This window comes from Gossypium hirsutum, chromosome A13, assembly GCF_007990345.1.
Source record: "Gossypium hirsutum isolate 1008001.06 chromosome A13, Gossypium_hirsutum_v2.1, whole genome shotgun sequence".
NCBI classification, from domain to species: Eukaryota; Viridiplantae; Streptophyta; class Magnoliopsida; order Malvales; family Malvaceae; genus Gossypium; species Gossypium hirsutum.
Window position 1 is genome coordinate 6,045,671 of NC_053436.1, and position 9,248 is coordinate 6,054,918.

A 9,248-nucleotide genomic window follows, 5' to 3' on the forward strand; every position below is an offset into this window, starting at 1 on the left:
TTAAAAGTTTCATTGATGTATATTACAATGGATAGTCATCCTTCCCCTGGTTGAAGAACGTAATTATAATAGTAAATCAAATGCATAATTTAGCCGGATAAAGTATGTATTAGCCGGATGAATTTAAAATTTAGTTGGACTGCCACGTAAGATTACCGTTAGGGAGATAACGGAACTTAACGGAAAAGTGATCACTTCGTAACAAAATAATAACATAAGTGACTAAAACATAACATTTCAAACATAAGTGACTAAAATGTAACATGAGGCAAACAAAAATAACTATTTTTATAATTTACCCTATAATATATTACAAAATTAAAAAATAGGTCGGGACGAGCCTTAAATGTAAGTTTGAACCCAATTTATATTTTAAACGGTCATAATTTTTTTGTTTTGTCTAATCTCATTCGAACTTCTCAAATTTGGCACTGAGCTTTGGGATTGGACTGGTAACTTGGTGCTTGAACAAGTCCGCCGAGCACCCTGCCACTCGCCTTGAATCCGCTTCCCAGCGGCCTAGACTTAGCAAGCATGACCAATAGCCGCCGGATGAAAAAGAAGAGACACAAGACGCTAGCAGCAGGTGGACCAAGCAAGGCTAACTCTCTCTGTTTTAAACTATTTGCTTGCTTTTGTTTTACAGAAAAGAGTTAGTTCCATAGGGTTCCAATGTCCTGCGATACCCAAGATTTTATAATATGTATTCTTTAGTTGTATAAAGTCTTGATCAAAAGGGAATCACCAATTACCTATTTGAATCTTACTGCAAAATCATGATGCATGATTTCCATTATTGTTCATTTTCCTAGATTTGCTTACAAAGGGCTATACTGTATGTCTTGATCAAAGGGCAATCACCAAATTACCTGTTTGAATCATTACTGCAAAATCATGATGCATAACTTTTGTCATTGTTCATCTTCTAGATTTGCTTTCAAAGGGCTACTGCCACGATGAGTCACTCGACATCTCCACACAAAGTTGTAATGGAGTGGTGTGTTATGAAACTTTATATATGATCTAACATTTCAATCCCCATGTGTTTTTATTGAAACTATATTCAATACTAAATTTGTTCCCAGATCGGAACTTTGACGGCAAGGAGACATGGAAGACGACCGGCTGCAAACATTGGAGCAAGATATGATCATAACAATGCTGCAATTGCAGTAAACTTTTTTTACAGTAACTTTGTCGCTTCAACGGTAGTTATCTCGGCTAATTAAAGTAAGTTCTGACACAAAATCATCAATTCTAAGCATCTGGGTGTTTTTTTTTTCCTTTTGTAATGACAGATTTCAACAACACTTGACTTTGGGAGAGAGTATTTTCCATCTACAAATATCAATGCTTCACTGAGATTTCCCGAGTATGGTTCGAGCAAGGTAAGAGGCTCACATGATAGGGATCACTACCGAGTGACCGAATATTTCGGGCCATTTCGATATAATTTTGACACTGCAAAGTTGTTTTGGTTTTCAATTTCTGTTTCAGCTCAACCTCAAATTCCAGCAATCCTTTAGAAATGCTGCTTTATCCATCTCTGTAGGCCTAAACCAATCCCCTGACATATTGCTTTCAGCGGCTATTGCCACTTCTAGCATTGCATGTGGCACCGAGTCGAAGTATAAGACCGCTGCTCATTGTTTCACTTGGTATGGTGCAGGCGTTTCCATCATTAACCCAAGTCACGATGCTTCAATAATACTGTATGTTTGCTGACATAACATTGCTAAGCTCTGCTTTGCTTTGATGCATAAATTTCAGGGCTGAGAGGGGTGACCTTCTGAGACTAGCATACACGCATCATTTTGGCCGGTTGAGGAAGATTTCCGCCTTCGCAGAGGTCACTAGAAGGTTGTCCAACAACAAGAGTTCCCTTGCTGTTGGAGTTTCATGCATTGTGGATAATCTAACAACAGCAAAGACAACACTTAACGATCGAGGAAAGCTTCGACCCCTCCTTCTCCATAAAATTAAACCGAACTCGAGCTTGAACATTTCGGCCGAATTCAATATGAAAGCTTTAGACAAGATCCCAAGAATAGGATTGGCTCTTTGTAATCTAATCTGCAACAAAATTGTTATTACTAAGTTTAGATGTTACCAATCAAAATTTTCATATACCAATTTACTCCATTGCAGATGTTCACTGATCTCATTATTCGTTTAAGTTTAAAGGTTTACTTGATATATGAGAATGTTCTAACAAAAAATTCCATTACAAGATCATAATATTTCTTGGGACAATCTTGAAATGCCAGAGTTTTCATAGGGAATGTTGATTGAAGGGATCTTGTTTAAATCCTGCAGTCGAAGGGATTATCATTTTCGGAGAACCGGATTCAATGATTTCCACCCTATCAGACTGAGAGGGACTAAACAAGCTGATCAATGAGTGGAAAATCTAAGACTAGAAAAACTTAGACCAGATAATAAAAGATGGTCTGGAAGTTTCAGTCTTTCATGGAGATTACTAGGTAAACATAAGAAAGCAATCGTAATGAAAATTATTAGCCCATCGTTACGATAACACAAAGATATTGTCTTTCATTTAGCGTGCAGGCTCCGGCTCGAACAAAGTCCAATGGCGCTTCTCAATGCTTGAATAGGCAAAACCATAACCGCTGAGAAGTTTTGAGCACGAGAAGACTTGAACCCGGGACAAGGATGATAACACTTGAACTAGCTAGTTGTCTTCCATAGGAAACTAGACAACTTTTAGGCCAGCTAGTCTTTCATGGAGATTAGTTGGTAAACAAAAAGAAACCCAACATCATGGAACTGTCTTGTGCCTGGTAAAAACAAAAATGGAATGCAATCTTCAAACTCCAAGATCAAAAGATTCAGGACTATATAAGCCATGGCAATAGCATATAAGCATATGCAAGTACATTAACAAAAGATAAATTCAACAAATTATGATAAAGAAAACAAAAGGCTCTCTCATATCTTCAATTACTTTTTGCAACAAAAAGATTTATTGCAATGTTAAGTGTAAGTTTTTCCCATCAAATTACAAGAAAACAAACGGAAACCACAATGTATTTGCAGTAATTGAAGCATTTTTTTTTTTCATTTTCAACTTCTCATAGCTATGAAACAGGAGACGGCGGTGACAAAAAGCGTGAAAGTTAAAGAGCTGGCATCATCAAAAATGGCTGCAAATCGCAGTTCCTGCAAATCCCAAAGCGTGGAAACTATGAAACGTACACCATCAATAATCAGAAACAAGATAGCCATTCCCCTGCCCCAAAATATGAAAAACAAAATAAAAACCAAAAAACCAAGTACCAAATGCCTTCACTTTAAATCACAGCATTGTTTCACCTTTTTCTTTTTTTGGTTTTTGGAGAATATGATTCTTGGTAGTTGTGTTTATAACTCTATATATTTTTGCCTTTAGAGATGAATGGACAATCATCATCAAGCTTTTACTACATGGATTTTTTTGGGGAGAGAAACTGTGGAGTGATAATTCAGTGTTGAAAATGCAGCCATGGGTTTTTGCCCCTTTTTTTTTTTTTTTGTAATTTACATGCTGCTTCCAGGATGCTTCCTTTTTTTTAGTACACCGTACGCTAGTTCCGACACTAGTTGCAATAAAAATCCGTTATAATTTTGGATAAATTAATATTTAGTCCCTAAACTTGGTAACTTTTTTTTCTTGACCTCTGCAACATTTTTTATCTATATTAATCTTGGAATTTCACGGTTTTTCCTACCTTAATCTCTAAACTTAGATATCATTAAACTATAATAATTTTTCATTTTGAGATTATGTTATGCCATCACTTTTTTTAAAATTTTTAAATTATATATATTGGGTAAACTACCAAAATAGTCACTTTTATTTGTCTCAGGTTATATTTTAGTCACTTATGTTTGAAATATTACGCTTTAGTCACTTATGTCATCGTCTTGTAACATTTTAGTCATTGAGCGTTAATTGTCATTAACGGTGTAACTGTAAGCTGACGTGGCACGTTAAATAACCATTTAAAACAAAATTTTAGGTTAAATAATACAATTGGTCTCTATATTTTTATTTTATGTTCTTCAAACTTTCCTCTCTTTTTTTCCTTTTTTTTTTCATTCTCTTCTCCTTCTCCATCTGTTTTCCTCCCTTCTCCATTTTTTAACATAGTTTTTCTATGTTTTTCATTTGTTAAAACTGGTCCCTATACTTTTATTTTTTTTAACAATTTAATTTTTCTTTATTTTTCTTTTCTTCTTCCCCTTTATTTTTCTCTCTTATCATATTCTTTATTGCAGAAACATAATCTTGGCCCACCAAATAAACCAAGTCGTTGTTTCTTTCACATGATTCCTAAATTGAATTTCACTCAAAATCGAATATCAATCATTTAAAATTGAATGTCAATCATTCTTAATCAAATCTCGATTTGGATATAACTTAAGTTTGAAACTAAAATTGGATCTGACTAATCAATATAAAAAAATTATATCATTAATCAAATCTAAACATAAATTGAATTCTTTATATTCAAAACAAAGTTTTCCCGTTTCGAAACTTTTATAGAATTGTGTAGATTATTCCTTTCCTTTTCTTTTATTTTCTGCTGAAAAAATTAAGCAAATGATAAAATCAATCTAAACCTATTGGATATTCCAAAGCAAGCTTGATTGAAAGTCAAGCATTGATGAACTGAAGAGAGAAAGGGAGCAAGGAACCAAACCGGTTTGGGCAAAGTTGAGGGTAAGTTTCACATGGTGGTCATTTTAGTCATTAAGAATGTAGAGTTCATTTGAAGAATCCATGAAACAACGTAGTTTCAAGAGGGTAAAAACGTTGTAGGTAAGATAGATAAGGTGGTCGTAGCGGTGGTTAGGAGGTTAAAGGAATAGGCTCGGGAAACTTTGTTGAGGGTGGACTGTCATAAGTCACAATTGGTGATGTCTTCGAGTGAGGTAAGCTTGTGGACTAGGTCATTGAGAGATCCAAATTGGTTAGTTAAAGCGATTATAGACGATGGGGGTTTGTAATTGTAGGGTGAGAATATGTGAAGCAGGTTTTATTTTGGTTTTAGCTTTCGCCTTTTCTTTTTTCATAAACATAAAAAAGTTTAAACAAATGGAAAACATGGAAAAATATGTTAAAAGAGATGAAGAATAGAGAAAAACAAAGGGAGAAGTAGGGGAGAAAGAAAAATAAAGAAAGAAAAAAAAGTTAAAAGAACATAAAAGAAAAAAATTAAATTGCTCAAAACGAAAAAAATATAGGGACCAATTGTGTAATTTAACCTAAAATTTTTATTTGAAATGACGACTTAACATGACACATCAGCTTACTATTACATTGTTAATGGCAATTAACAGCTCAATGACTAAAATGTTACAACACGTTAACGTAAGTGATTAAAATGTAACATTTCAAACATAAGTGACTAAAATGTAATCTGAGATAAAAAAAATTACTATTTTAATATTTTACCCTATATATATATTTGAACTTTTTAGGTGATGATGTGACACTATAAATCATTACATACCTTAACAAAAGTTTAGAAATTAAATTTAAAAAATTGTTAAATTCTTAGATTAAATATTGCTTTATCCTTCAAAATTAAGTGCTCCGGGTATAAAAAGTATGCTCTGGGTATCCATACTTTTTCTAATTTGGAATTTAACTTTTTTTTTATTCCATAAAATTAACTTTTTTTTTCAAAGATTAGAAAATGTAAATTCAAGTATTAACATTGATAAAATTCTTATGTTAAATTTGGGTTAATTATGTCATTTTTTTACATGGTTAGTAAGTGGATATTATTTTATTTCAAAATATCACATAAGCGAATTTAACATAACAATTTTAATAGCATTAATAATTGGACTTAAATTTTATAATTTAAATGAAAAATATATGAACTTAGAGCATATTTTAATTATAATATATTAGATCATAGCCCACTCAAAAAATAAAAATCAAAGCAAATAAGGCCTAATCTCAATGATAGGATTGAGGTTCTGGGAATTTTTGGTTCTTGTGTTTGAGTCTACCTTCTGTAAATTATGTGTGGGTTTTTAATTTAGATTTTATGTTATTTTAATTTATTTTAATTTAAGTCACACTGTATTTGAATCATAACTAGATTTATTATGGTTTAAGTTATTAGTCCAATTAGACTTTAAAATGGTTAATTCTATTAATAGTTATTTATATTTGTATTCTTTATATATGTAATTAACACTTTAAAAATAGAAGTAAAAATCATGTTTTGAAAAAATATAAAAAAAAATATGAGTAGGGTTTTTTAAAAGTAAATGGAGATTTATATTTTAAATTTTAAAATCTTGAAATAAAATTTTTGCATTTTTTAAATTAATTCCCAATTAAATAGTAAACCAACAAAGCAAAATTAGAATAAACCTAAAATCTCAAAATTCCTTTGCCATTAAATTAAAGCTTCAAAAATATCATATATAAATTTTATATCTAAAAAATATTTTACATATAAAATTAATTTTCCTCAAAAGTTAGAGTTGTTTAATTTAGAATTTAATTTTTGCAAATTAAATAACTCTAAAATTTGAAAATTATTTATAAAAATATTTAAAATTTTATATTAAATAATATTTATACTTTTTTTTATGAATTATAATAACAATGTGAAGCCCAAACAACAAACATAACTCAAACCCAAGCCACACTTAGAAACGGTGAATATCCTTGACCATCATATCATCACATGAAATTCAATATTTATACTGTTTTTAAGTTTTTCTTTTCAAAATTATATTTTTTATTAATTTAATTACTCAGGCATCAAATTCAATCAATAAATTTATATAATAAATGTAAATGAATTCAACATAATATATTAAATTAATAAATACTTGTCCCATTTTCTAAAACCGCGAATATAAAAAAGAAATAAAAGAAAATCTTTTATTTGATTATTTGATTATTCGATTTGTACCCTAAAGATGCGTCTTTAGCTTTTAATCAAATTCACCCAAATTCTCGTAAGTGGAGATTTAGCTCGATTAGTATAGTTATCATTGTCAATACAGGAGAATGTGAGTTCAAATACGTTGAAACGTATTATCCTCTTATTTATAGGTTGAGTAAGAGTTATGAATAGTTCTAAACATTATATATGATTAGAATTTATAATAAAATTGTTAAAAAAAATTCACCCAAATTCTCAGCCCATATTTCTTTTTAATTAATTGATTAAATTATTTATTTACGAATTTTGTCCATCATCCACTTTTAGTCAAACTCCACCCACCAAACCGGCCAAATGTTAAAAAGATGTAAAAGATGGAGGAGGGAGAATAATTCAACTTTAAAATGTAAGCAAGGAATTTCATTTTATTTTCTTTTTAACTATGAGTAAATTAAATGATTATACATATTTAAAAATAAATTTAAATGAATTTCATTTATTGATAATATATAATAATTTGATTTATTGATGATACATAAAATTTTATGTTGTCAATACGTCAAATATTAAATTTTAATTAATAGATTTAATTTGTAAATTAGTAACTAAATTACGATATTTTTCTTTTCATTCTGGTATCTAGACATTCTTTTGATCACAAGTGGTACCTAAATAAATTTTTTTCCCTAAGTTGATACCTATGATAGTTCAACCATTAGTCAAACCATTAAGTCTATTTAAAATCGATAACTAATTAAAATTTGTCATACGTCAAAAATAAGAAGAAAAATTTTATTTTCGCTTTATATATATTGTTGTAAATCCATGGGTAAATAGATATCCATAAAACTTTCAAACCTTGAAGAATTTACTCTTTTGTAACCCCTAAAGAATTTATAGGGTACCTTAATTCTTTTATTTATGTTTTTGTAACGTATGGTAATTGAGATTTTAAAAATCGAGGGCATGTATAAACTTTTTAGTATCCCAAGTGAACGTTGAATTATTCTTTCTTTTTTCTACTCTTCTCTCTTATTATTTTTAAAATTCTCTTAGTTTATAATACGTTATTAGTATGAATTTACTTAAGATTTTTTGTTAGAATTAAATTTCATTTCTATTTTGATTCAAACTTAAATAATTTCAAATCTTACCAAACTTGAAGTTGCAAATCTTGATATATCAGGCAAAAATTATTTGCCATAGGCATTAGATGCCAAAATTCACCTAGATGCTAAAGGCCTAAAGAATACTATTTTAGCAAATAAGAGGCATCTAATCAAGATAAGGCAAAAGTAATTATTTTAATTTGGCATCATCTACATGAAAGATTAAAAGTAGAATATATAACTCTAAAAGACCCTTGTGAATTGTGGAATAATCTGACAAAACGATTTGACAGTAATTAATGTAATACTCTTTAAAACTTGTTATGATTGGATGCACTTATGATTTTAATACTTTAATACTATAAGTGAATACAATTTAGAAATTTTCAAAATTACTTAATTAAAATAATGTGGTTAAAGAAAATATTTCAACTTTTCATGCAACTAATGTGCTCTTGTAGCAGCAATATCCTGAAAAATGTTTTAAAAAGTATTCTAATTTGATCTCATGCCTTCTGATAGCTAAGCAAAATAATGAGTTATTGATAAAAAAAAGTCATTGAATCTGCCCCACTAGTTTTACCCCATTCCTTAATGTGAATATAGCAATACATAACAATTATGAAATTAGAAATTACAAAGGTCGTGGTTATTGTTGTGGTTGGGTACGTGGTCATACTAGTAACTAGTATCACGGTGGTCATAATGGTGGTACTTCTAACCACACACAAAAAAAAAAACAGTGAAGGGAAATAAAAAGGTGGCCAAAATAACCCTTCAAAGATAATTGAAAAATTATGCTATCGATGAGATATGAAGGGACATTAGTCACACATACGCCTGAGCATCTAGTGAAACTTTATCAAGCATTACATTTAAAGGAAGAGAAATAATATTGAGACAAATTTTATACCCCAAAATGATGAAATAAAAGCTAATTTTTTTGCAAAAGATGAAGATTTTTACTATGACGCTAAAGCCAACCATGCTTGCAAAGATTATGGTTTTTATGGCCTAAATGATATAACTCATTTGAATGTGGCAGGTTTCTTTGAGAATTATGATACAACATAGGGATATGCTATTTTGCATACAATAGTATTTGTGTGCATCAAGTCAACAAATTATAGTAATTATTCCCCTTTACAATTGGCTTTTGGTCAAGAGCCAAATATTATCCATATTAGAATTTTTTGATGTGCGGTATATGTTTCAATTACTC

At 30.1% G+C, this 9,248-nt stretch overlaps 2 long non-coding RNA genes across 2 annotated transcripts; one reads left to right on the top strand and one right to left on the bottom strand.

Moving 5' to 3' along the window:
• The first annotated feature begins 347 nt into the window (after positions 1-347).
• On the top strand, positions 348-3,106 carry LOC121212227 (uncharacterized). Its single transcript, XR_005907396.1, has 2 exons — positions 348-997; positions 1,086-3,106. It is a non-coding gene; the product is annotated as an uncharacterized lncRNA (long non-coding RNA).
• LOC121212226 (uncharacterized) lies at positions 1,148-3,577 on the bottom strand. The gene is made up of 2 exons (XR_005907395.1): positions 3,298-3,577; positions 1,148-3,180 (listed from the first exon to the last, which is right to left on the bottom strand). It is a non-coding gene; the product is annotated as an uncharacterized lncRNA (long non-coding RNA).
• Between the last annotated feature and the right edge of the window lie 5,671 nt (positions 3,578-9,248).